This window comes from Dendrobates tinctorius, unplaced genomic scaffold, assembly GCF_039654945.1.
Source record: "Dendrobates tinctorius isolate UK_male_01 unplaced genomic scaffold, ASM3965494v1 ptg000028l, whole genome shotgun sequence".
NCBI lineage: Eukaryota > Metazoa > Chordata > Amphibia > Anura > Dendrobatidae > Dendrobates > Dendrobates tinctorius.
The window spans coordinates 32842501-32865428 of NW_027361696.1; the positions used below are offsets into that span (position 1 = coordinate 32842501).

At 44.1% G+C, this 22928-nt stretch overlaps 1 protein-coding gene and 1 long non-coding RNA gene across 2 annotated transcripts in view; one reads left to right on the forward strand and one right to left on the reverse strand.

Moving 5' to 3' along the window:
* Nucleotides 1-17862, reverse strand: part of LOC141085266 (uncharacterized) — an 80336-nt gene extending 62474 nt beyond the window's left edge. Inside the window, exon 1 of the long non-coding RNA XR_012231257.1 lies at nucleotides 17749-17862. This is a non-coding gene — a long non-coding RNA (uncharacterized lncRNA). The remainder of the gene's footprint in view (nucleotides 1-17748) is intronic.
* Nucleotides 17863-17909: 47 nt separating this feature from the next.
* Nucleotides 17910-22928, forward strand: part of LOC141085265 (G protein-activated inward rectifier potassium channel 4-like) — a 127956-nt gene continuing 122937 nt past the window's right edge. Inside the window, exon 1 of the mRNA XM_073570537.1 lies at nucleotides 17910-18023. The gene's annotated coding sequence lies outside the window, so the exon portion shown is untranslated. The remainder of the gene's footprint in view (nucleotides 18024-22928) is intronic.

The following is a 22928-nucleotide window of genomic DNA, read 5'->3' on the forward strand; positions in this document are numbered from 1 at the left end:
AATGGCAGAAACTCCGGACACAGAACATCCCACAGAGCCCTGCAGGTGTCGGCAACAATCCCAGATAAAGTTGAGATTCCCAGCCGGTACTGGAAATGCAGGGATGAAAGACTCTCTCCAGTTGCCAGGAACCTGCCAAACATAAAAAGAAAAAATAATTATATTTCTGTCTTGGGTATTACTAAAAACACTGAAAATAAAAAAGTACATGGCCTAACTATTTTGCATGTTTTTTTAATACAACATAGCAAAAAAACATTTTATAAAGGCTTGGGATTAGTACATGCCAGAAGAAAAACCATTATGCAAAAAAGCAATTTCACAAAAATAATGTTAAAAATCAATAGCCAAAAAAAACCTAATTTTTTGGACCAAAAAAAAAAAAAAATAAAAAGCCAAAAAAATTATGCAAACATAACAACATACATACCGTAAGGTGACAAGGAGCCTTTCTTCGGGAGGAATGGCACGCCGGAGCTGAGTGTCCCTTCTCCGGATGTTTCCTTCAACCATACCCAGCAAGTCAAGGAAGCTTTCCTGGGACATCCGTGTATAGTCAGCAAATTTCTCCGGGTTTTCCTGTAGCTCGCTGTACAGCGTGTGATATGCTCCACGGCTTGGCCGGAGTTCGATGATTGGATGTCTCCAAAACCTACGCCGCTGCCGTCTCTGCTGTCTCTCCCTCTCCCTTTCTTGCTGGCAACAAAAGACATACGCCTGAGACAGCGCAATGTCAAGATCCAGCTTGAAGCGGAAATTATCCAGACGCAAGTCCATCTTGACACCGGAAACAGCAGCAAAATCTGATGAATTCAGCAGTACAGGGTCTATAAAACATTCCAATGAAACACGCCCACTGGTGACCCATTGGTGGTCAAAGATTTTGCTATTGTGAAATGTCACACCTAAAAACGCATGCGCATAAAAAACGCAACCGCATGCAAAAACGCATGTAAAACGCAAGTAACACTGCGTTATTTTGACGCATCAGCGTGCGCATGAAGAAAAAAAAACGCACATTTGTTTTGCGTTTTTCTTTGCGTTTTTTATGCGCACGATGCGCTGCGCAAAAAAACGCTAATGTGAAACTAGCCTTACCCGCTGTGTACCCTGGATACCAGCGTGCTCGCACTGGGAGCTGGTATCCAAGGTAAACAGCGGGTAACTAAGCTCACGCGCTTAGTTACCCGCGTCCTCGCTGGTCCTGATCTCTGGTGAGTCTGCCTGTCTGACAGCTCACCACCCATCATGTAGCAACACACCAGCAATCCTGACCAGGTCATATCATTGTCAGGATCGCTGGTGCGTCACTATGTGTAATGGGACCCTAACAGCGCGTTCACACTGTGGCCATTTCACAGACAAAACTTAAGTATATATATATATATATATATATATATATATTTCAATGCAAAAAGTGAAACACATATATTATAGAATCATTACAGAGTGATCTATTTCAGGTGTTTATTTCTGTTAATGTTGATGATTATGGCTTACAGCCAATGAAACCCCAAAGGTCATTATCTCAGTAAATTAGAATAATTAATAAAAAAACACCTGCAAAGACTTCCTGAATCCTAAGCGTTTAAAAGGTCGCTTAGTCTGTTTCAGTAGCTCCACAATCATGGGGAAGACTGCTGACTTGACAGATGTCCAGAAGGCAGTCACTGACACACTCCACAAGGAGGGTAAGCCACAAAAGGTCATTGCTAAAGAAGCTGGCTCTTCACAGAGTGCTGTATCCAAGCATATTAATGGAAAGTTGAGTGGCAGGAAAACGTGTGGTAGAAAAAGGTGCACAAGCAACCGGGATAACCTGTTAGGCGTCATGTTTCTGCGTCTGCTCTGCAGGAATCCAGAGCCTCACATTCTGCGGTCTCTTGCTGTCTATCTACTGCAAAGAAGATTGCTTTGCAGCAGACCACTCCAGAGACTAAGTTCCTCTGTGCTCATACTGGGCATGCTCATGAGACGATCTCCCATTGGAGATCGGGAGTCATGTGTCCAGGTCCTGTTCCAGATCTCATTGATCCATCTCAGAGATCTGGAAGGTCCCGCACGTCTATAAAAAGAGCACATGCCCGTTCGGCCATGCGCTAGTATAGACTATACTTGCTGTGTGTGAATGGTGACGGATGTATGATTCTGGTGACTGACTTATTAAGAAACCCCTTCCCTCTGATATTACGCATGTGGATAGGGAATTAGTTCAGCAGTCTGCGCCAGTCAGTGGTAAGCCTTAGGCCACTGTGCACACCGCACCTCTACGCTAGCATCAGACATTGCGCCTGCTTTATAGCTTTGTCGTCCTGTGGCAGTGTCCTACGCCGCGCTGCAGTTGCAGCCCTTCTTGGCGCTCGCAGTAGATACGCTGCACACACGGTAGGTCTAGACGGACGCAGCTCCACTGTCTTAGTTCCTGCTCCTGTGACCAGATACCGTGTGTGCATTTACCTGAGGCCTGTGTCACTGACAGGCTCAGTGTTTTTGTATGTTTATGTTGCGGCGCCTCTGTGTGTGAACAGAGCCCGCTTTGAGCACTTCGGGTGAAGTCTAACCCATGTGCATTATACCGCCATATTGCTTGTCTGTCATTACCTAGCAGCGGTGTAACACCTACTGCACGGTGGACCCCGAGCGGCGAACGCACTTTATTATTTATTTTTATTTAGTGCGTTCCGCCGTTCCTAACATAACCACAGCCTTGAAAGGATTGTTAAGAAAAGACCATTCAAAAGTTTGGGGGAGATTCACAAGGGGCGGATTGCTGCTGGAGTCATTGCTTCAAGAGCCACCACACGCAGACATATCCAGGACATGGGCTAAAAATGTTTCACTTTTTGTATTGAAGAACTGAAATTAATTAACTTCTTGATGATATTTTAATTTTCTAATTTCGTGAGAAGCACTTGTATGTATGTGTGTATATATATATATATATATATATATATATATATATATATATACAGGACAAGTATAAGGCTGCGTTCACATGTCGCGTTTTTTTCGCTGCGGTTTTTAACACACGATTTTGCGGCGAAAGCGCAAAAAAACAGCATCCCATGCAATCCTATGGGATTCCGCAATGCTGTGCTAATGTTGTGGATTTTCCCGCAGCGGAATCACATCGCGGAAAAATACGCCGCATGCTCATTATTTTGCGGAATCGCGACAATTCCGCCCACATAGGATTGCATTGTTCTGCTTACTTTCCGCATGTGGCTGTGCCCACCATGCGAAAAGTAAGCAGAATATTTTAAGATGGTACCCACGGTCCGGAGGAGAGGAGACTGTCCTCCGGGCTCTGGGTACCATATCCCTGTAAAAAATAGAATTAAAATAAAAAAATCGGGTTATATTCACCTTCCGGCATCCCGAGCAGCGTCCCCAGGCTTCAGCGATACACGCAGCAGGTCCGGTTCCCAGTAAAACATTGCGATGACCTTTGCTGATGTCGCTGTCTCGCGATACTGTAGCGGTCTCGCGAGACGATGACGTCATCAGAGGTCATTGCCACAATGCATCACTGGGAACGGGACCTGCCGGAGCATCGTGGAGGCCTGGGGATGCTGCGAGGGACATCAGAAGGTGAATATAACCCGATTTTTTTATTTTTTTTAACATTAGATCTTTTTACTACTGATGCCGCATAGGCAGCCTCAATAGTAAAAAGTTGCTCACACTCGTCAAACACTATGCTTGACGAGTGTGACCAACCTGTCAATCAGTTCTCCAAGCGATGCTACAGATCGCTTGGAAAACGCTAGCATTCTGCAAGCTAATTACGCTTGCAAAACGCTAGTTTTTCCGTGGGAAAATCGTGGGAATTTAAAATGCGACTTTCCAGCGGAATGGAATTGCGGAATTCCCACAGTAACTTCCGCGGGAGTTCTGCTACGTGTGAACTTAGCCTAAGACCTTCCCCTTACAAGTATATGTATAGCATTAACAGTAGTACAGCCAGATTGTCACAATTTCACCACTCACAATGTCCTAAGGACACTTAGAGTGACAGCTAAGCCGCTCTAGAGGATCAGGTGCATGCTGGGCTGTCAGGATAGTGAATGACAGCTCTGCTGTCCAATCTCGCCAGGCCTTTGAGATTTCCTCCAGGTGTCACTCCTTTCTGGGTTATTACTTGGATATTTAGCTTTCTGTCTGTATTTAATTACTGCTCAAGTGGTGGTCTTCCCGCCATGCTCTGAGTTCCTGTATTCTGATCTTTGTTGCCTGACCTTGGATTTGCCTTTGTCCATCCATTTATCTAGCCCCTTTGTCTTAATCCTCTACTTTCTTCTGACACCTGTGACCTGACTACTCTGTTTATGACATACCCTCCTGGCTCTTGACTTCCTTGAGTCACAGCTTGTCCATGAGAAGTGACTCAGCATTACGCACAGATATTTTGTCTATCTGCCATATTTTGGACCTCCGACCCTCTTATTACAATATAACTTTTCCTTGCTTACCTTAAGTAGACACGGTCTTCTTGATGTGATTTTTGCTCTTAGTGCTGGAGATTCTAGCAATGCAAGTATCCAAAAGCTAAAAATTCTTCTCACGACATTCAATATCATAAACTGAGAAAGAAGCTGCAGCTGCATCCCCCTCCTCCCCTCTTCCCTTCTTACTAACTTCCCATCTTACACTAAAGAAGGTTCTGAGAATATCAGGCTAGAAGAAAAGGTGAAGGAGATGTTATTTTCTCCTGATCACTTGGTACAATGTTTCACTGTTACTTTCTAGCCACAAGGTTACACTTGTCTTCCCAATTGAGATATGGACGACTGCAGATTTGCCTCTTGCCTTAACACAAGACGTTTCTAGGACGAGTTTCAGCAGCGTTTTCTGGGGAGATAATGGGTTTCGGTGAGTGGCACCGCAGGATTCTGTCTGTCCTAATGTAACACATGTATAATTAGCCATTCCCGAGTAGCCAGCCGCCTCTGCCAGTGGCCTCCTCTATAATTATGTCTTATGTAAAACTTTTCAGTTAGTGCCATAATTTAGGGAAAGTTTTCATCAGCGTCCATCATATAAACTCCTACACACTGCGGGGAGCAAAGTGTGACCTTAACCCTCTGCGCCCAACATCCCTGCGCCATATAACAACCGACAGGTCTGATCTGCACCCATACATACAAGATACAATCAAGGCAGCCATTATTATCCTACAGCTCGCTGCTGCCAGATGCCCGGGCAGGGGACCCTCTAGGGAACATTTACAAGACTCCATGCTCCATATGTTGTTCCTTTTCAGTAAATGGGCCATTAGCGTAACTCTGCTTTTTTACATTTTCAGATTCCGATTTCTACTCCTCCTGTCACTTCCAAAGCTGCACTACCACTCAGAATGTTTCACCCTAGAAATCGTACATGACGTTATGAACCACTAGGGGGCAGCAGAGAAATTATAGAATGTCCAGCTTGAAAGGGAAATTAGCTGAATTGTGCGTGCAGCTTTGGATGTGATTGGTGTAGAAAATGCAAAAAAATCTATATAAAGTTTTTTAAGGATGAAATGATGAAAAAGCAGCCTCTGCTGTTATACAGGACACCCCGCGGTGTACGGACTTTCTTTTGGATATTAAATGTAACAGTATCGTAATAACTGGTCATTCCTCGCAGTCTGCAGTGGAGAGCAGCGGGCGAGCGCTTACCCTGGAGATGGGTACAGGCACGCCAGGGGGGCTGGCTGTAAAACAGTAATTGGCTATTATGGGCAGGGATGTAACGGACAGTGTCATATAACACAATGGTGGCCTGTAATCCAAGTATTGATCATATAGGTCAGATGGATATTGATTGCAGAGTCTCCGGTAATCAGTGGCTTTGTTGTGGATGTGTTTAGGACCGGGATCACACTGGGATATGATGGGGTGCTCTAGAGGTCCATGGGCAAAAGATTCCCAAAATATGAACCCTCTTCTAATCTAAATAGTGGCACCATAGGGTGTAAAATATCCTGGCAAAAATCGCTACATAACAGAATAGCACACTAGAGTGCATGCATAATACCGCCAAACAGTGCCAGCACAGTGTCATACAGACAGAGCATAGGAACAACATAAAGTTCCTACATAATACCGCCATATAGTGCAAACATAGTGTCATGCAGGCAGAACATAGCAATAACATACAGTTCCTACATAATACCGCCATACAGTGCCAGCATAGCGTTATACAGGCAGAGAATAACAATAACATACAGTTCCTACATAATACCGCCATACAGTGACAGCATAGCATCATACAGGCAGAACATAGCAATAACATACAGTGCCAGCATAGTGTCATGCAGGCAGAGCAAATTAATAGCATCAAGTTCCTACACAGGGCTGGCCCGAACGTATAGGCGAACTAGGCGGCCGCCTAGGGCGCTTACCCAAAGGGGGCGCCAGAGAAAAAATAGAAAAAATTATAAAAAATCTTTTCAAAAGGCAAAAAGTTTTAGGGATGGAAAGAAAAGTGTACATATTTAAGGGCAAATATGACGCAAGAGAGGTTGGTTGGGTTGGCAACAATTTCGATAGAATCTGAAGTTGCTAAACAAATTAATCTTGGTGACTTAGTGTCATCCTTTTAAAAAAAAAAAGGCAAGGAAACAAAAATTTTAATTACCTATGGTCGTTTTTGTTTTGTGTTATTGATTACTAGTGTTATTGATTTGTGTATATATTTGTCCTATACAACTTCTCAGAAGATTAAAGAGTTAGGAGAGAGTTAATTAATCATTGTTGTTGTGGTTTATTTTGCTCCTAAATTAATATATCACAAGTTTTCATCTACTGCCAAGAATAGTAGGGGCGCAACAAAATAGTTTCGCCTAGGGCGCCGTAATCTCTCGGGCCGGCCCTGTTCCTACATAACACCACCATGCAGTGCCAGCATAGCATCATACAGGCAGAGCATAGCAATAACATACAGTTCCTACATAATACTGCCATACAGTGCCAGCATAGTGTCATGCAGGCAGAGCAAATTAATAACATACAATTCCTACATAATACCACCATATAGTGCCAGCATAGCATCATACAGGCAAAGCATAGCAATAACATACAGTTCCTACATAATACTGCCATACAGTGCAGACATAGCGTCATTCAGACAGAACATAGCATGGCTGAAAAGCAATGTCTGACTTTCATTTGTTCATTTTCATAGATTGTTGATTTATTATTACCTTTGTCAGATTCAAGTTATTTCTGTAACCATTGTGGGTTTTTCTGTCATTAAACGAGGGGTACCAACAATTTTGACCACGTGTGAGTATATAGGTATGATAGCAGTGTCCCCATCTGTCCAGTATCGATCCCCTTATCCTCCGAGCACAGGATAATACTAATGTACGGTAATTACAGTTTTTCCTTTTGACCCTGCACCTTTCTTTTCTGCTGAATGTCCTCATATTTTAACTTGTTTTTTGGAGGTATAAGCGATAACTTTGCTCCTTGTGGAGAATGGCAAGTCAAGCCTGGCATGTCAGAGTGAGGAGACTTAGCTCCTCTAAGAAATTAAACATGCTTTTTTTTAACCTTTTTGCTTTTTAACTATTTTATTACCCTTGCCCTAAACCTAACCCAAGACCTAACCATAGCCCTAAACCTAACCCAAGTCATAACCCTAGCCCTAAAACTAACCTAAGCCATAAGCATAGCCACAATCCTAACTCAAGCTACAAGCATAGCCCCAAACCTAACCAAAGCTCTAACCCTAGCCCCAAACCTAACCCAAGCTATAACCCTAGCCCCAAACCTAACCCAAGCTATAACCCTTGCCCCAAACCTAACCCAAGCTATAACTCTAAGCCCAAACCTTACCCAAGCTATAACTCCAGCCCCAAACATAACCCAAGCCATAACCCTAGCCCTAAACCTAACCCAAGCTCTAACCCTTGCCCCAAACCTAACCCAAGCTATAACTCTAGCCCCAAACATAACCCAAGCTATAACCCTAGCCCTAAACCTAACCCATGCTCTAACCCTTGCCCCAAACCTAACCCAAGCTATAACTCTAAGCCTAAACCTTACCCAAGCTATAACTCTAGCCCCAAACATAACCCAAGCCATAACCCTAGCCCTAGCGCTACTTACGTTTGGAAAAAGTGTGTGAAAACCTAAAGGTTACTGTTTTGTTTTTAAAGGAGATGCTTTTTTAAAATTTGGGACAGGTCTCCCTGCAGGTCTCTGCATCTCTTCAAGTGAGAATAGAGGTAGAGCACTGTAGGAGAGCACTGAGGTTAACGTTTGCCCATGCAAAGCGTAGTAGTCGAGTAGAGTTTATCATCAGCTGCTGCGCTTTGCATAGGCAGCAAATGAGTGGAACAGGCTTCCACGAGAGGTGGTGATTTCTCCTTCAATGGAAGTCTTCAAACAGAGGCTGGACAGACATCTGTCTGGGATGATTTAGCGAATCCTGCTTTGAGCAGGGGGTTGGACCAGATGGTCCAGGAGGTCCCTTCCAACTCTACGATTCTATGATTCTATGAGATATCAAAGCTCATTTCATGTTTTGACATCCAAAAGAGGTGGCCAAGGTTTTGTATCCGCCCCCTGTCACTGCATAATAGAGTCCTATAGTGTATGTAAAAGGCCATTCCTTGCCGACATGGTGTCGTATAGGGAAAGTATAGTAATAACATATAGAACCTGCCGCACAGACTAAGAAGTATTATCATATAACATCATCAAAATAACAGTAATTTGCTGTGACCACAAAATACTGCCATATAGTGCCTGTATTAATGGTGTGGACAGGAGGATTAGGTTTATGGGATTGTGAGTTCCTCATCTCTGTAAAGAAATCTGGACTTTTCCACGTTGAATCCGGCAGATTGCCCCCATGGAGAACATCCATGTATCTGCACTAAAGACACTAAGTGGCGGTACTAAGCTGGCAGATGGACGACAGGCAGCGGTCTGGACGGGCAGCCGTTCCTGGGATACAAAAATTCCCATTTACTGACTTTGCATATTTGGATCAGATTGTCGGAAGGACCAGATTCTGGATTAAAGGAATTCCACCAACATTAAATATCTTGCAGCAAATCGTTATATGGAAGCCGGATTGACCCATGTATAATACACAGGAGCCGCCGCTCCTTTCTGGGCTGTAATCACACATTTCAGAATAGATGTAAAGGCTGTGACCCCCATCATTGCTCTCAGCCGGGAGCATCCACCCTGATGCCCCCTTTGATGAGGGTCTGCAAGCGGTGGTCTTCCCACACTCCTCTCTTCTAGAAGCGAGGTTGACGCTCTCCACTCCTCACCCGCTCCATGATACAATGTATCAATACAACAAGGGTTAATATGAAGTTTAAGGATTTTTTTCCTGAGAATTGTAGTCTCCGCTGATTCTTCCCCACTGATCTCCAAAATAAATTGTTCTCGATGGATCCCATTCTCATTACATGTGAGAATCTCCTAAATACAAGTATTCAGTGGCTGGATGGTGCTAAAGGGAGTGCAATGTAATCCTAGCTAGAGGCCCCCTCACCTCTATGTGCCCCCCCTGAGACTGAGCAAAGCTGTGTTATTCTACAATGTGCGGCCATAAAACGTGGAATAAATCATAAAACTCCAATTACATTTATTATCCAATTTCCATGCAGCCCTGGAGTGTTCATTAGCCATTCAACCATGAGTTTCCTTATACATTGCAGCAGAAAATTAGCTTTACCTGTACTATAAACTATAATTTGACTATACACCTCAAACCTGTAATGTCTGGGTCCTATTGATTATATAAGACACTGTCCAATAGACATTTCACCTGTCCCTATTTGCAGCCTCTGTAAGAGGAAGAACAAGGTCGGGCATACCTTCCTCGCATCGGTTCCGAAACTACTGGGACTGTCACCAACGTTACAGGGGAAATTTTTTCAAACAAGGACCGACCCTTCCATGTGACTGCGGTAGGCAGAGCCATGTTAAAAAGCGCTGTGCTCTGGAAAAGAGTCAGAGTCCTGGCGGGAAAGCTAAGCAGACAGTCGGGCTCAGTGTCAGCTGTGAAAGCAGAGCATCCTTTGAGTGCAGGCGGCTGACTTGATAGATCCCCTGTGTACAGTGAGGAGCAGGTGACTAGGCCAGAGCCTCTTGGCCAAGTACCTGTGTACATCGTGGAGCGGAGCCTCATTCTGGTGGTCCCTCACACTGGACTGAGCGCAGTGTTTGGCGTTCGTGAGTGTAGGAACTCCCCGCAACCTACAAGAACTCTTCACCCGCTCCGTGGACTGGAACCCCATCTTCTATGGACACCTTCGAGACGTCACGTGCCGCTGTTGTCAGTGCCACCGTTGGAGAATCGGGACGCTGAAATCAAGAAGACTACATACTGATAAGTTTGTCCTTTTCCTTCCTATCGAAACTCTTGTTCGTACCCCCCATGGGGTTATTTGAGTTTGATCGGATGCCATTCAGCCTGGCCAACGCCCCAGGTACGTTTCAGCGATTCATGGAGAGGTGTTTGGGAGATATGAACTTCGAGGCCACTTTGATCTATCTGGAAAACATCATTGTCTTTGCTCCCTCGTTTGAAGAACATCTTCGGAGATTGGAACAGGTGTTGAGTTGTCTACAACAGCATGGTCTAAAAGTGAAGCCTCAAAAGTGTCATCTGTTTTGCACTCAAATTGAGTATCTGGGACACGTCTCTGCAGGAGTGAGACCATCTCATGTAAAGATTACTGCAGTACAAGATTGGCCTACCCCGAAGACCGTGAAAGACATGCGGGCCTTCCTAAGACTCACGGGATAAGAACTTTACCCGCATCTTGAACCTGCTGCTGGAACTATTGAAGGGGGTACCGTCTAGTGCTAGAAACAGAACTGTACAATGGGGCGAGTGACAACAAGAAGCGTTTCAAGCCCTGAAATTGGCCTTAACAGAGGCACCAGAGCTAGCCTACGCCGACTTTACACACCGTTCATTCTACATACGGATGGAAGTTTGCATGGACTTGGAGCCGTGCTGTCCCAGATTCAGAAAGGAGAAGAGCGAGTAATCGCTTATGCAAGTCGATCTCTTCATGACTCAGAGAAGAACCCGGATAACTACAGTTCTTTCAAGCTGGAGTTGTTGGTGTTGGTGTGGGCCATGATGGAGAAATTTGCTGAATATCTGTCCGGTTCTGAAGTTCACATACGCACAGATAACAATCCGTTGGCTCATCTGGAAAGAGCAAAACTTGGGGTGCTGGAACAACGCTGGGTAGCTCGGATGGCGAACTTTCGTTATAAAATCACCTACAAGAGAGGAGCAGAGAATACCCATGCCAACACTTTGTCTCGAGTGAACTATGAGGAGCCAGGGCCTAACCGTGATGAGGAACTAGAGGCTGAAGAGGTTCCTAGATTCAGAGACTATGCCAGGACGGTGGCAGCCACGCTGGAGCAAGTACAGACGCCGTCTTGTGAGTGTCTACTGGGACAGTCCTGTGATGAGTGGGTTCGGATGCAACAGGAAGACAAAGAACTGGCTAAATTAAGATAGTGGGTGTCATCCAAACAACTGCCCAGCCAGCAAGAAAGAGATGCTCTGTCCCTTGGTGCTCTGTGGATGCTGCGGCAGTGGGAGAGACTGCAGCTGCGTGAAGGACTTTTGTACCAGAAAGATCTATTGCCGTGGACATCACCTGGCAAATGGTGATCCCTGAAGCGTTGCTTCCCCTCTTGGCTACAGAGGCCCACGAAAGAGGAGCTCACTTTGGACCGGAAAAGACCTTCCAGTGGGTGCAACGACTAATTTGTCATCCGCAAATAAAAAATGTAGTGGAGAAAATCTGTCAGCTATGTCAGAGCTGCGAGTTGGCCAAACCACTTGAACAAAGGCCAATAGTTACTCTGCTCCCCTAGAGTTGCTAATGATAGATTATCTGACCATTGGCCCAGCGCATCAGGGTTATGAACATTGCTTAGTGATGACAGACCACTTCACAAAGTTTGCTGTTGTGACTCCCTACACAGAGTATACTTGTTGTTAATAAAACCCTGTTAACTCTTGATATGCCTCCTGTCTGTGACGACATCCCACGTCCCAGCAATTTCTACATCTCCATGGCCCTGTAATGTCATTTATTCCATTTATCATACAGATCAGATACATGACTTTTAATATGGTTCTTCCACAGACTCCTCTTCTGTTTCACCCTTATCATGGTCCTTCCATAGACTCCTCTCCTGTGTCACCTTATCATAATCATTCCATAGACTTATCTTCTGTGTCACATTATCATGGTCCTTCCACAGACTCCTTTCCTGTGTCACCTTATCATGGTCCTTCCATAGACTCCGCTCCTATGTCACCCTTATCATGGTCCTTCCATAGACTCCTCTCCTGTGTCATCTTATCATGGTCCTTTCATAGACTCATGTCCTTTGTCACCTTATCATGGTCCTTCCATAGACTGCTCTCCTGTGTCACCTTATAATGGTCTTTCCATAGACTACTCTCCTGTGTCACCCTTATCATGGTCCTTCCATAGACTCCTCTCCTGTGTCACCTTATAATGGTCCTTCCTTAGACTCCTCTCATTTGTCACCCTTATTGTGATCCTTCCAGACTTCTCTCCTGTGTCACTCTATCATGGTACTTCCATTGACTCCTCTCTTGTGTCACCTTATCATGAACCTTCCATAGATTCCTCTCCTGTGTCACTTTATCATGGACCTGCCATAGGCTCCTCTTCTATGTTACCCTTATCATAGTCCTTCCATAGAAACATCTCCAGTGTCATCTCTAATTTGCTTTCGTTGAATCCTCTTCTGTGTAATGTCACTTATGGCCCTTACGTAAACTTTTCCTGTAACACCTTCATTATAGAATTCCCATTGACCCATCTCCAGTACCACAGCTTCTTTAGTTTTCTGATGCACCCATCTCACCACTTCTTCTTTCATTGTGTTCCACCAGTAGACCTATCTCCGGTGCCTCTATAGACTTATCTCCTGTGCCACCTCTTCATGGTCTTCCCATAAACTTATCAATTGCCCCCCTCTATTGTGAGCCTTCCAAAAACTTATATCCTTTTCCACCTCTATCATGGTCCTTCCATAAAATTATCTCCCGTGCCACCTCTATAATGGTCCCTCCATAGACTTATCTCCTGTGTCTTTTCTCTCATGATCTTCCCATAGACTTATCTCCTGTGTCTCTTCTCATGGTCTTCCCATAGACGTATCTCCTGTGTCTCATCTCTCATGGTCTTCCCATAGACTTATCTACTTATCTCCTGTTCCACCTCTATCATAGTCCTTTTATTAACTTATCTTCTGTGCCACTTTTCTCATAGTCTTCCCATAGACTTATCTCCTGTGTCACTTCTCTCATGGTCTCTCCATAGACTTATCTCCTGTTCCACCTCTATCATAGTCTTTCCATAGACTTATCTCCCATGCCATGTCTATCATGGTCCTTCCATAGACTTACTGTATCTCTTGTATCACTTCTTATATGGTCTTCCCATAGATTTATCTCCTGTTCCACCTCTATCATGGTCCTTTCATCAACTTATCTCCTGTGCCACCTCTATAATGGTCCTTCCATAGGCTTATCTCTTGTGTCCTTTCTCTTATGGTCTTCCCATAAACTTACCTCCTCTTCCAATTTTATCATGGTCCTTTCATCGACTTATCTTCTGAGCCACTTCTCTCATGGTCTTCCCATACACTTATCTCCTGTGTCACTTCTCTCATGGTCTCTCCATAGATTTATCTCCTGTTCCACCTCTATCATGGTCTGTCCATAGACTTATCTCCTGTGCCACCTCTACATTGGCCTTCCATAGACTTATCTCCTGTGTCACCTCTTAAATGTTCTTCCCATAGACTTATCTCCTGTTCCACCTCTATCATTGTCCTTCCATAGACTTATCTCCTGTTCCACCTCTATCATTGTCCTTCCATAGACTTATCTCCTGTTCCACCTCTATCATTGTCCTTCCATAGACTTATCTCCTGTTCCACCTCTATAATGGTCTTTCCATAGATTTATCTCCCGTGCCACCTCTATAATGGTCCCTCCATAAACTTATCTCCTGTGTCTTTTCTCTCATGGTCTTCCCATAGACTTATCTCCTGTGTCTCTTCTCTCATGGTCTTCCCATAGACTTATCTCCTGTGTCTCTTCTCTCATGGTCTTCCCATAGACTTATGTCTTGTGTCTCTTCTCTCATGGCCTTCACATAGACTTATCTCCTGTTCCACCTCTATCATGGTCCTTTCATTAACTTATCTCCTGGGCCACTTATGTTATTGTCTTCCCATAGACTTATCTCCTTTATCACTCCCCTCATGGTCTCTCCATAGACTTATCTCCTGTTCCACCTCTATCATGGTCTTTCCATAGACTTATCTCCCGTGCCACCTTATCATGGTGCTTCCATAGACTCCTCTCTTGTATCACCTTATCATAATCCTTCCATATACTTCTCTCCTGTGTCACCCTTATCATGATCCTTCCATAGACTCCTTTCCTGTGTCACTCTATCATGGTCTGGCCAAAGACTCCTTTTCTGTGTCACCCTTATCATGGTCCTTCCATAGACTTCTCTCCTGTGTCACGCTATCATGGGCTTTCCATAGACACCTCTCCTGTGTGACCTTATCATGGTCCTTCCATAGTCTCCTCTCCTGTGTCACCTTATCATGGTCCTTCCAAAGACTTCTTCTGTGTCACCCTTGTCATGGTCCTTCAGTAGACTCCTCTCCTGTGTCACCCTTATCATGGTCCTTCCATAGACTTCTCTCCTGTGTCACGTTATCATGGTCCTTCAGTAGACTCCTCTCCTGTGTCACCCTCATCATGTTCCTTCCACAGACTCTTCTCCTGTGTCACCCTTATCATGGTCCTTCCATGGACTCCTCTCTTGTGTCACCTTATCATGATCCTTCCACAGATTCCTCTCCTGTGTCACTATATCATGGACCTGCCATAGGCTCCTCTTCTATGTTACCCTTATCATAGTCCTTCCATAGAAACATCTCCAGTGTCATCTCTAATTTCTTTTTCGTTGACTCCTCCTCTGTGTAATGTCACTTATGGCCCTTACGGATACTTTTCCTGCAACACCTTCATCATAAAATTCCCATTGACCCATCTCCAGTACCACATCTTCTTTAGTCTTTTGATGGACCCATCTCACCACTTCTTCTTTCATTGTGTTCCACCAGTAGACCTATCTCTGGTGCCTCTATAGACTTATCTCCTGTGCTACCTCTTCATGGTCTTCCCATAAACTTATCAATTGTCCCCTTCTATCGTGAGCCTTCCAAAAACTTTTATCCTTTTCCACCTCTATCATGGTCCTTCCATAGAATTATCTCCTGTGCTACCTCTAACATGGTCTTTCCATAGACTTATCTTCCATGCCACCTCTTTAATGGTCACTCTATAGACTTATCTTCTGTGCTTCTTCTCTCATGGTCTTCCCATAGACTTATCTCCTGTGTCTCTCTTCTCATGGTCTTCCCATAGACTTATCTCCTCTTCCACCTTTATCATGGTCCTTTCATCAACTTATCTCCTGTGCCACGTCTCTCATGTTCTTCCCATACACTTATCTCCCTTGTCTCTTCTCTCATGGTCTCTCCATAGATTTATCTCCTGTTCCACCTCTATCATGGTCTTTCCATAGACTTATCTCCTGTGTCACTTCTTACATGGTCTTTCCATAGACTTATCTCCTGTTCCACCTCTATCATGCTCCTTTCATAGACGTATCTCCTGTTCCACCTCTATAATGGTCTTTCCATAAATTTATCTCCTGTGCCACCTCTATAATGGTCCCTCCATAGACTTATCTCCTGTGTCTCTTCTTTCATGGTTTTCCCATAGACGTATCTCCTGTGTCTCATCTCTCATGGTCTTCCCATAGACTTATCTACTTATCTCCTGTTCCACCTCTATCATAGTCCTTTCATTAAGTTATCTTCTGTGCCACTTTTCTCATAGTCTTCCCATAGACTTATCTCCTGTGTCACTTCTCTCATGGTCTCTCCATAGACTTATCTCCTGTGTCACTTCTCTCATGGTCTCTCCATAGACTTATTTCCTGTTCCACCTCTATCATGGTCTTTCCATAGACTTATCTCCCATGCCACGTCTATCATGGTCATTCCATAGACTTATCTCCTGTATCACTTCTTATATGGTCTTCCCATAGACTTATCTCCTGTTCCACCTCTATCATGGTCCTTTCATCAACTTATCTCCTGTGCCACCTCTATAATGGTCCTTCCATAGACTTATCTCCTGTGTCCCTTCTCTTATGGTCTTCCCATAGACTTACCTTCTCTTCCACCTTTATCATGGTCCTTTCATTGACTTATCTCCCGAGCCACTTCTCTCATGGTCTTCCCATACACTTATCTCCTGTGTCACTTCTCTCATGGTCTCTCCATAGATTTATCTCCTGTTCCACCTCTATCATGGTCTTTCCATAGACTTATCTCCCGTGCCACCTCTATCATGGTCCTTCCATAGACTTATCTCCCGTGCCACCTCTATCATGGTCCTTCCATAGACTTATCTCCTGTGTCACTTCTTAAATGTTCTTCCCATAGACTTATCTCCTGTGCCACCTCTATAATGGTCCTTCCATAGACTTATCTCCTGTTCCACCTCTATAATGGTCTTTCCATAGATTTATCTCCCGTGCCACCTCTATAATGGTCCCTCCATAGACTTATCTCCAGTGTCTTTTCTCTCATGGTCTTCCCATAGACTTATCTCCTGTGTCTCTTCTCTCATGGTCTTCCCATAGACTTATCTCCTGTGTCTCTTCTCTCATGGTCTTCCCATAGACTTATGTCCTGTGTCTCTTCTCTCATGGCCTTCACATAGACTTATCTCCTGTTCCACCGCTATCATGGTCCTTTCATTAACTTATCTCCTGTGCCACTTATGTTATTGTCTTCCCATAGACTTATCTCATTTATCACTTCTCTCATGGTCTCTCTATAGACTTATCTCCTGTTCTACCTCTATCATGGTCTTCCCATAGACTTATCTCCTGTGCTACTTTTCACATAGCGTCTCCATAGACTTATTTTCTGTTCCACCTCTATAATGGTCCTTCGATATACTTATCTCCAAAGTCATTTCTCTCATAGTCTTCCCATAGACTTATCTCCTGTGCCACTTCTGTTATGGTCTCTCCATAGCCTTATCTCCTGTTCCACCTCTATAATGGTCATTCCATAGAACACACTTTTAATAATGGCCTCCTATTCTGTCATCCACCCCTCTTTCTCTTTTACCACCTCAAATTCATAATGTAACAGTCTATGTAAAGAGTGGTCTCCATTTCCCTCTCTCCCTCCTCTCCTCATTCTTTGTATCTCACCACACTTCCTGCTACATTTTGTCATTTTGTCATTGTCCTTGGTTACAATGTAGTAAATGAGAAGTGAATCGACCACTGATTGTATAATACGAAGGTGATGTCATCTTTGTATTTACATAGGTCTGCAGGTAACCCTTCTCCATCCTTATTAAATCCGAAAAGACACCATCATGCACAAAGGAAACACATGCAAAGAGTTAACTGACAGGAAGAGCTCTGCTACATGCAGTCACATTCCGCCTCCCCTGGCTCAGGCAGCACCTAGCCATTGACTAGCACATTTCTGCTGTTACACTACACTGTTTCTGCCTTCTCTGGATGCATTGGTCTAGAAATTCAGAGCATCTCCCTTGCAGCTCTGCTCTCTCATGTGCTCCATCTCCATGTGCCATACTTACCTCCCACCACTGTCCCATTTTCCTGTGATCTCCTGCTCCTCTGCTCAGGTCTCTGTTGGGATCTCTCATCTCTGCCCCTCCTCTTGCATCTCTTAAAACCCCCCTTTGTATGATGTCTGCTCATTTCATCCTTGTCTGGCCAGCTCCCAGCATTGATCAGCATCTCCTCCTCCCAGTCACTTTGGCTTCCCTAGAGTTGGATTGCAGGGAGCTGTCCTCAGCACCATGTAGCTTCTCCACAACTGCCTCTGCCACCTCAAGAAATAACCCCTCAGGTAAGATGATGCATGATCCCCCAGCCTGGCATGCCACCTCACTGCTGCAACTTCCATCACCTCCACAGGGTCTGGGGTGCCCTGTTAACCCTTTCACTGCTGCAACTTCCACACCTCCACATGGTCTGAAGTGCCCTGTTAACCATTTCACTGCTGCAACTTCCATCACCTCTACAGGGTCTGAAGTGCCCTGTTAACCCTTTCACTGCTGAAACTTCCATCACCTCCACAGGGTCTGAAGTGCAGTGCCACACTATTAACCCTTTCACTGCTGAAACGTCCATCCCCTCCACAGGGTCTGAAGTGCCCTGTTAACTCTTTCACTGCTGCAACTTGCATCACCTCCACAGGGTCTGAAGTGCAGTGCCACACTATTAACCCTTTCATTGTTGCAACTTCCATCCAAAGCCACCTTTAATGTCCATTCACCATTAGTCTGACATAGTAACTCTTGTTACTGCTGTTGATGCATCTTGGGTGTTGTAATGTTGCAAAGCAAGGTAGTTAACCCTTTTATTCCTGGAGAAATCTGCTACTTCCACCTTTCCCACAGAGCAACATTCAACATTCATTGAACATTTGTCTGGTAGCATAACTTGTATTCTGTGGACACCACCTATGTCAAGCTGCTGTTGATGGATCTTTGGTATTGTAATCCTGCAAAGTAAGATAGCTAACCCTTTTATTGCTGCAAAAAAACTAAAAACTTCCACCTTTCCCACAAAGCAACGTGTATTGACCAGAGTAACTTGCACTTTGTGGACATCATCTCTGATTTTAGATGACAGGCTGCTGTTTATGGTTCTTAGGATTATAAACTATTTTATAAATATTATTGCCTATAATCTAGGATTGTTAACTCTGCAGGTAGAAAAATTTGTTGTCTATGAGAACCATCTGTGGTTGGAGATGTTAGGCTGCTGTTTATGGATCTTGGGTATTGTAGTGCTGCAATGCAATATTTTTAACTCTCTCATTGCTGCAGAAATCAGCCACTTCCACCTTTCACATAATGCAACCTTCAACATTCATTCACCGTTTGTCTAATATAGTGAATTGCATTCCATGGGGACATTTGTGATTGGAGAGGTTACCCTGCTGTTGATTGATCATAAGTAACAGAAACAATTCTCTATGTCATTGACTACACCTTGCAACATTATTAACTCTTTCACTGCTGCATAAACCAGCAACTTCCCACACCACAAGACACAGCCTTCTAAATTCATTGACCATTTGGCTGTTCCAGTAATTAGTATTCTATGTGAACCATCAGTGATTGAAGTTAGGCTGCTGTTGATGGATCTTATCTATTGTAATTCTTCCAAGGAAGACAGTTAACCCTCTCACTATAGCAGAAACCAGCCACCTCCACCTTTCCCATAGAGCAACCTCCAACGTTCATTGACCGTCTTGTCTATTATATTGCAGAGGTACCATCTGTGATTGGAGGGGTTAAGCTGCTGTTGATGGATCTTAAGTAATAGAAACCATTTTGTATGTTATTGACTATACCCTGCAACATTGTTAATTCTTTCGCTTCTGCAGGAACTTCCATCTTTCCCACAAGGCACAGCTTTCAATATTCCTTGACCATTTAGCTGTCCCAGTAACTTGTATTCTTTGTGCACCATCAGTGATTGGACGGGTTAGGCTGCTGTTGATGGATCTTATGCATTATAAAGAATTCCATTTATTATTGATTATATCGTGAACTGTCAGGTTTTGTATGCAGGTCTTTAGCAGGATGACATTTATGATGTATGGGTCTCCAAAGCACCTTTCCGTAGGAGTAGAACCTATGTTGCACGGTCCTTGAACCCATGATGTAGTAAATAGAGCCGCGTTGCTATAACCCTCATTTCCTAGTTCAACATCCAAAGCAGGAAACATAATTAGTCTTTATAAGCCAATTTCCCTTCAGATTTCACTGGAGCTTTATGTCGTGTGTATGGAAGTATGCAGCATGAATAACCACAACTCCCAGCCTGCTATGTGTATTTGGAGTGCACGTGGGGAGTTGTAGTTCTCTTATATTTGCAATAGATGGGTCCTGAGCACACGCTGCAATCCGCCACAAGGTTGTAGCAATGCAGAAAAATCCAGGAATCGGGGCACCACACGTCCTAACTTTATGAGTACAGAAAAATCACAACGTTTCAGCTGTGCATGTCCTTTATCAGGCCTCATTCCTCTTTTTTCTATGGTTTAATAAAGCCCTCCGCAGGCTAAACGTAGTGATTTTTCCATAGTATAAAGTTACCAAAAGGAGGACGTCTGGTGCACCGGTTCCTGGACTTCTCTGCTTTGTAGTTCTCTGTCTGATGCTCCCTGATTTATACTCTTTTTTTACTGTTTGGTTGCCCTAGAAGGAATCACTACTTGACACTTTTAGGCTGTGTGCACACGATGCAGATTTGCAGCGGATCCGCAGCGGATTTTACCGCGCAGAAACGTTGCATATCCGCATTGTGATGTACAGTAGCCTTAAAATCAATGGAAAAAAAAACCCGCTGTGCAGACGCTGCGGATTTTTCCGCACAGTTTTCCTGCGGTACAAAATCCGCAGCATGTTACTTCTTTTGTGCGGTTTTCCATCTCCCCTGTCACCAAATCCGCAGGGGGAAAACCGCAGTGGAAAACCGCACAAAAACCGCAAGAAAACCGCAAGAAAAATGGAAGAAATCCGCAGGAAAAATGCAGGTCATTTGACCTGCGGATTTCTTCCATTCTGCGCGGAAAAATCCGCAGGGCCAAAAAGTCCGTCTGCACTCAGCCTTAAAGATGATTTTTCAATTTTAGAGACCATTGTTCATGGAGATTAAAAGCTATGATTTGTGGGGGGTCTTATAACAAACCTGATCATTTAGCAGGTCCAAAAAAGGGTATCATGAAGCATAGGGGCACAGACATACTGGGGGGGAGAACATAGCCTTAAATGATAAGGTATGCTGCAGTCTTAAAGGAAAGGAGTCTGCACTATTAAAGGGAGTGAGTCAGCCCAAACTCGACTAAGCACATAGCACCGTAGGGGATATAGCCCCTATAAAACCTCACACCTACTGTCATCTCCCTTTAAAATATTCTGGTATTTAAGGTTACCTCCCCCTTATGCTTGATACATTGTATCAGCGAGTTGTATCATTGCCTTGTATTATATATGGGTCCCTCATATACTTTGGATCATTTAGTAACGGATGATCTTCATCCAAGTGCAGCTGCTGGGAAGACAAATCTCCCCCAGTGGATGATTTATAGCTCGTGGTTTAGTTCACAGCGGTCTACGGTTTGATTATGGAGCGCGGGCTGTGGACTGAAAGGTTTGTAGATCGTGAGGAATGGCAGATCTTGAGCTTGTGTCCTTCTAAACTGGTGGGAAAGTATATATTTTATACCCCACCAACGCCCTTTGGTAAATTTGACATTTACGATATACTCCATTTTTGGCACATTTTGCAAAGGAAATCTCACCGATAATGTGCAATGCCTCAACAGAGATACGCTTCTACTTTACCTAACGTATTTATTTATTTACATTTATTGATTTATTTATTTAACGTCGTTATCTATGTGGCATGATAGGACATGTTGGGTGGATACATTCAGGGTCAGTACATCCTGCCTGTACCAATTGGGAATGGACAAATGGCTTATTGTTTGAAGTTCTGGGGTTAAATGTATTTTTTTTTATTTGGCAATTTTTATTTTTACCATATCGCAATCAGTAATAAAAATAAGAAATCTTAGTTTTCACATTGATCACTGAAGAATATTTACATTCTGACTTGCTGTTGTTTTCATAAATAACACTTGTACATTAGCAGCAACGAGCAGAATCACATACTGTCCATTGTACTGAGGCATCTAATGAGCGTGTGCAAATGTTATTGTGAAGGGAGGGGGAGGAGCTGAGCTGTGACATCACGAATTGTGAATGGTGGATCCTGTGTTATCTACTGTGTATAGACATTTTATCAGTCATTGTACAGGAGGAGGAGGTGAGCTGTGACATCACGAATTGCGAATGGTGGCTCCTGTGTTATCAGCTATGTAAAGAGCTGTGATCAATCATTGTAATTCTGCCTCTCATGATAATGAACCTGATGAAAATTCTTCTGAATGGATAGGAAGAAGAAGCATAAAAAAGCTCCAGTGACCAGTGTGAACATTTCTTGGTTGCTCATTTTATTTTTAATACAGATCCTGATATTAAAAAAAAAAATAATTTCCAATTAAAAAAAAAACTATCAAGTGTGACAAAAACCTGGTTTACCCAATAGGTCATTTTCTGATCACACATTCCCTTTAAACAAGCCGTCACCAAGAATAACGTTGCCACCTTGTTGGCTCATTTATCTTCTTCTACTTTGCACTTTTTTTTTTTTTTTTTTTCAAATTCGTCCCATAGTTCCTGAAATTTAGCCACCCTATATGGAATTTTTCTCTCTGCTTAGGCTGGTTTCACATTTGCGTATGGAGGAGCTGCGGGGGGCTGCAGACTTCCTTCGTCATGCTCCTCCCACGGCCGCACCTCCTCCGGTCAGCTCCGCCTCCGTCGGCATGCGGCCTGTGTACCCTATCTTTAGCATTGGGTACGCAGGCCGTGCCGATGTATGCGGATGCCTCCGCATGTGTCATTTTGATGGTGCAGCGACAGCACCAAAATGCATCACGTTGCGTTCGGTGCAGGTCGCCGCACCACCAAAACGACGCATGCGGAGGCATCCGCATACATCGGCAAGGCCTGCGTACCCAATGCTAAAGATAGGGTACCCAGGCCGCATGCTGACGGAAGCAGAGCTGACCGGAGGAGGTGTGACCGTGGGAGGAGCTTCACGGAGGAAGTCCGCATCCCTCCGCAGCTCCTCCATACGCAAATGTGAAACTAGCCTAAGCCAAGTAGGC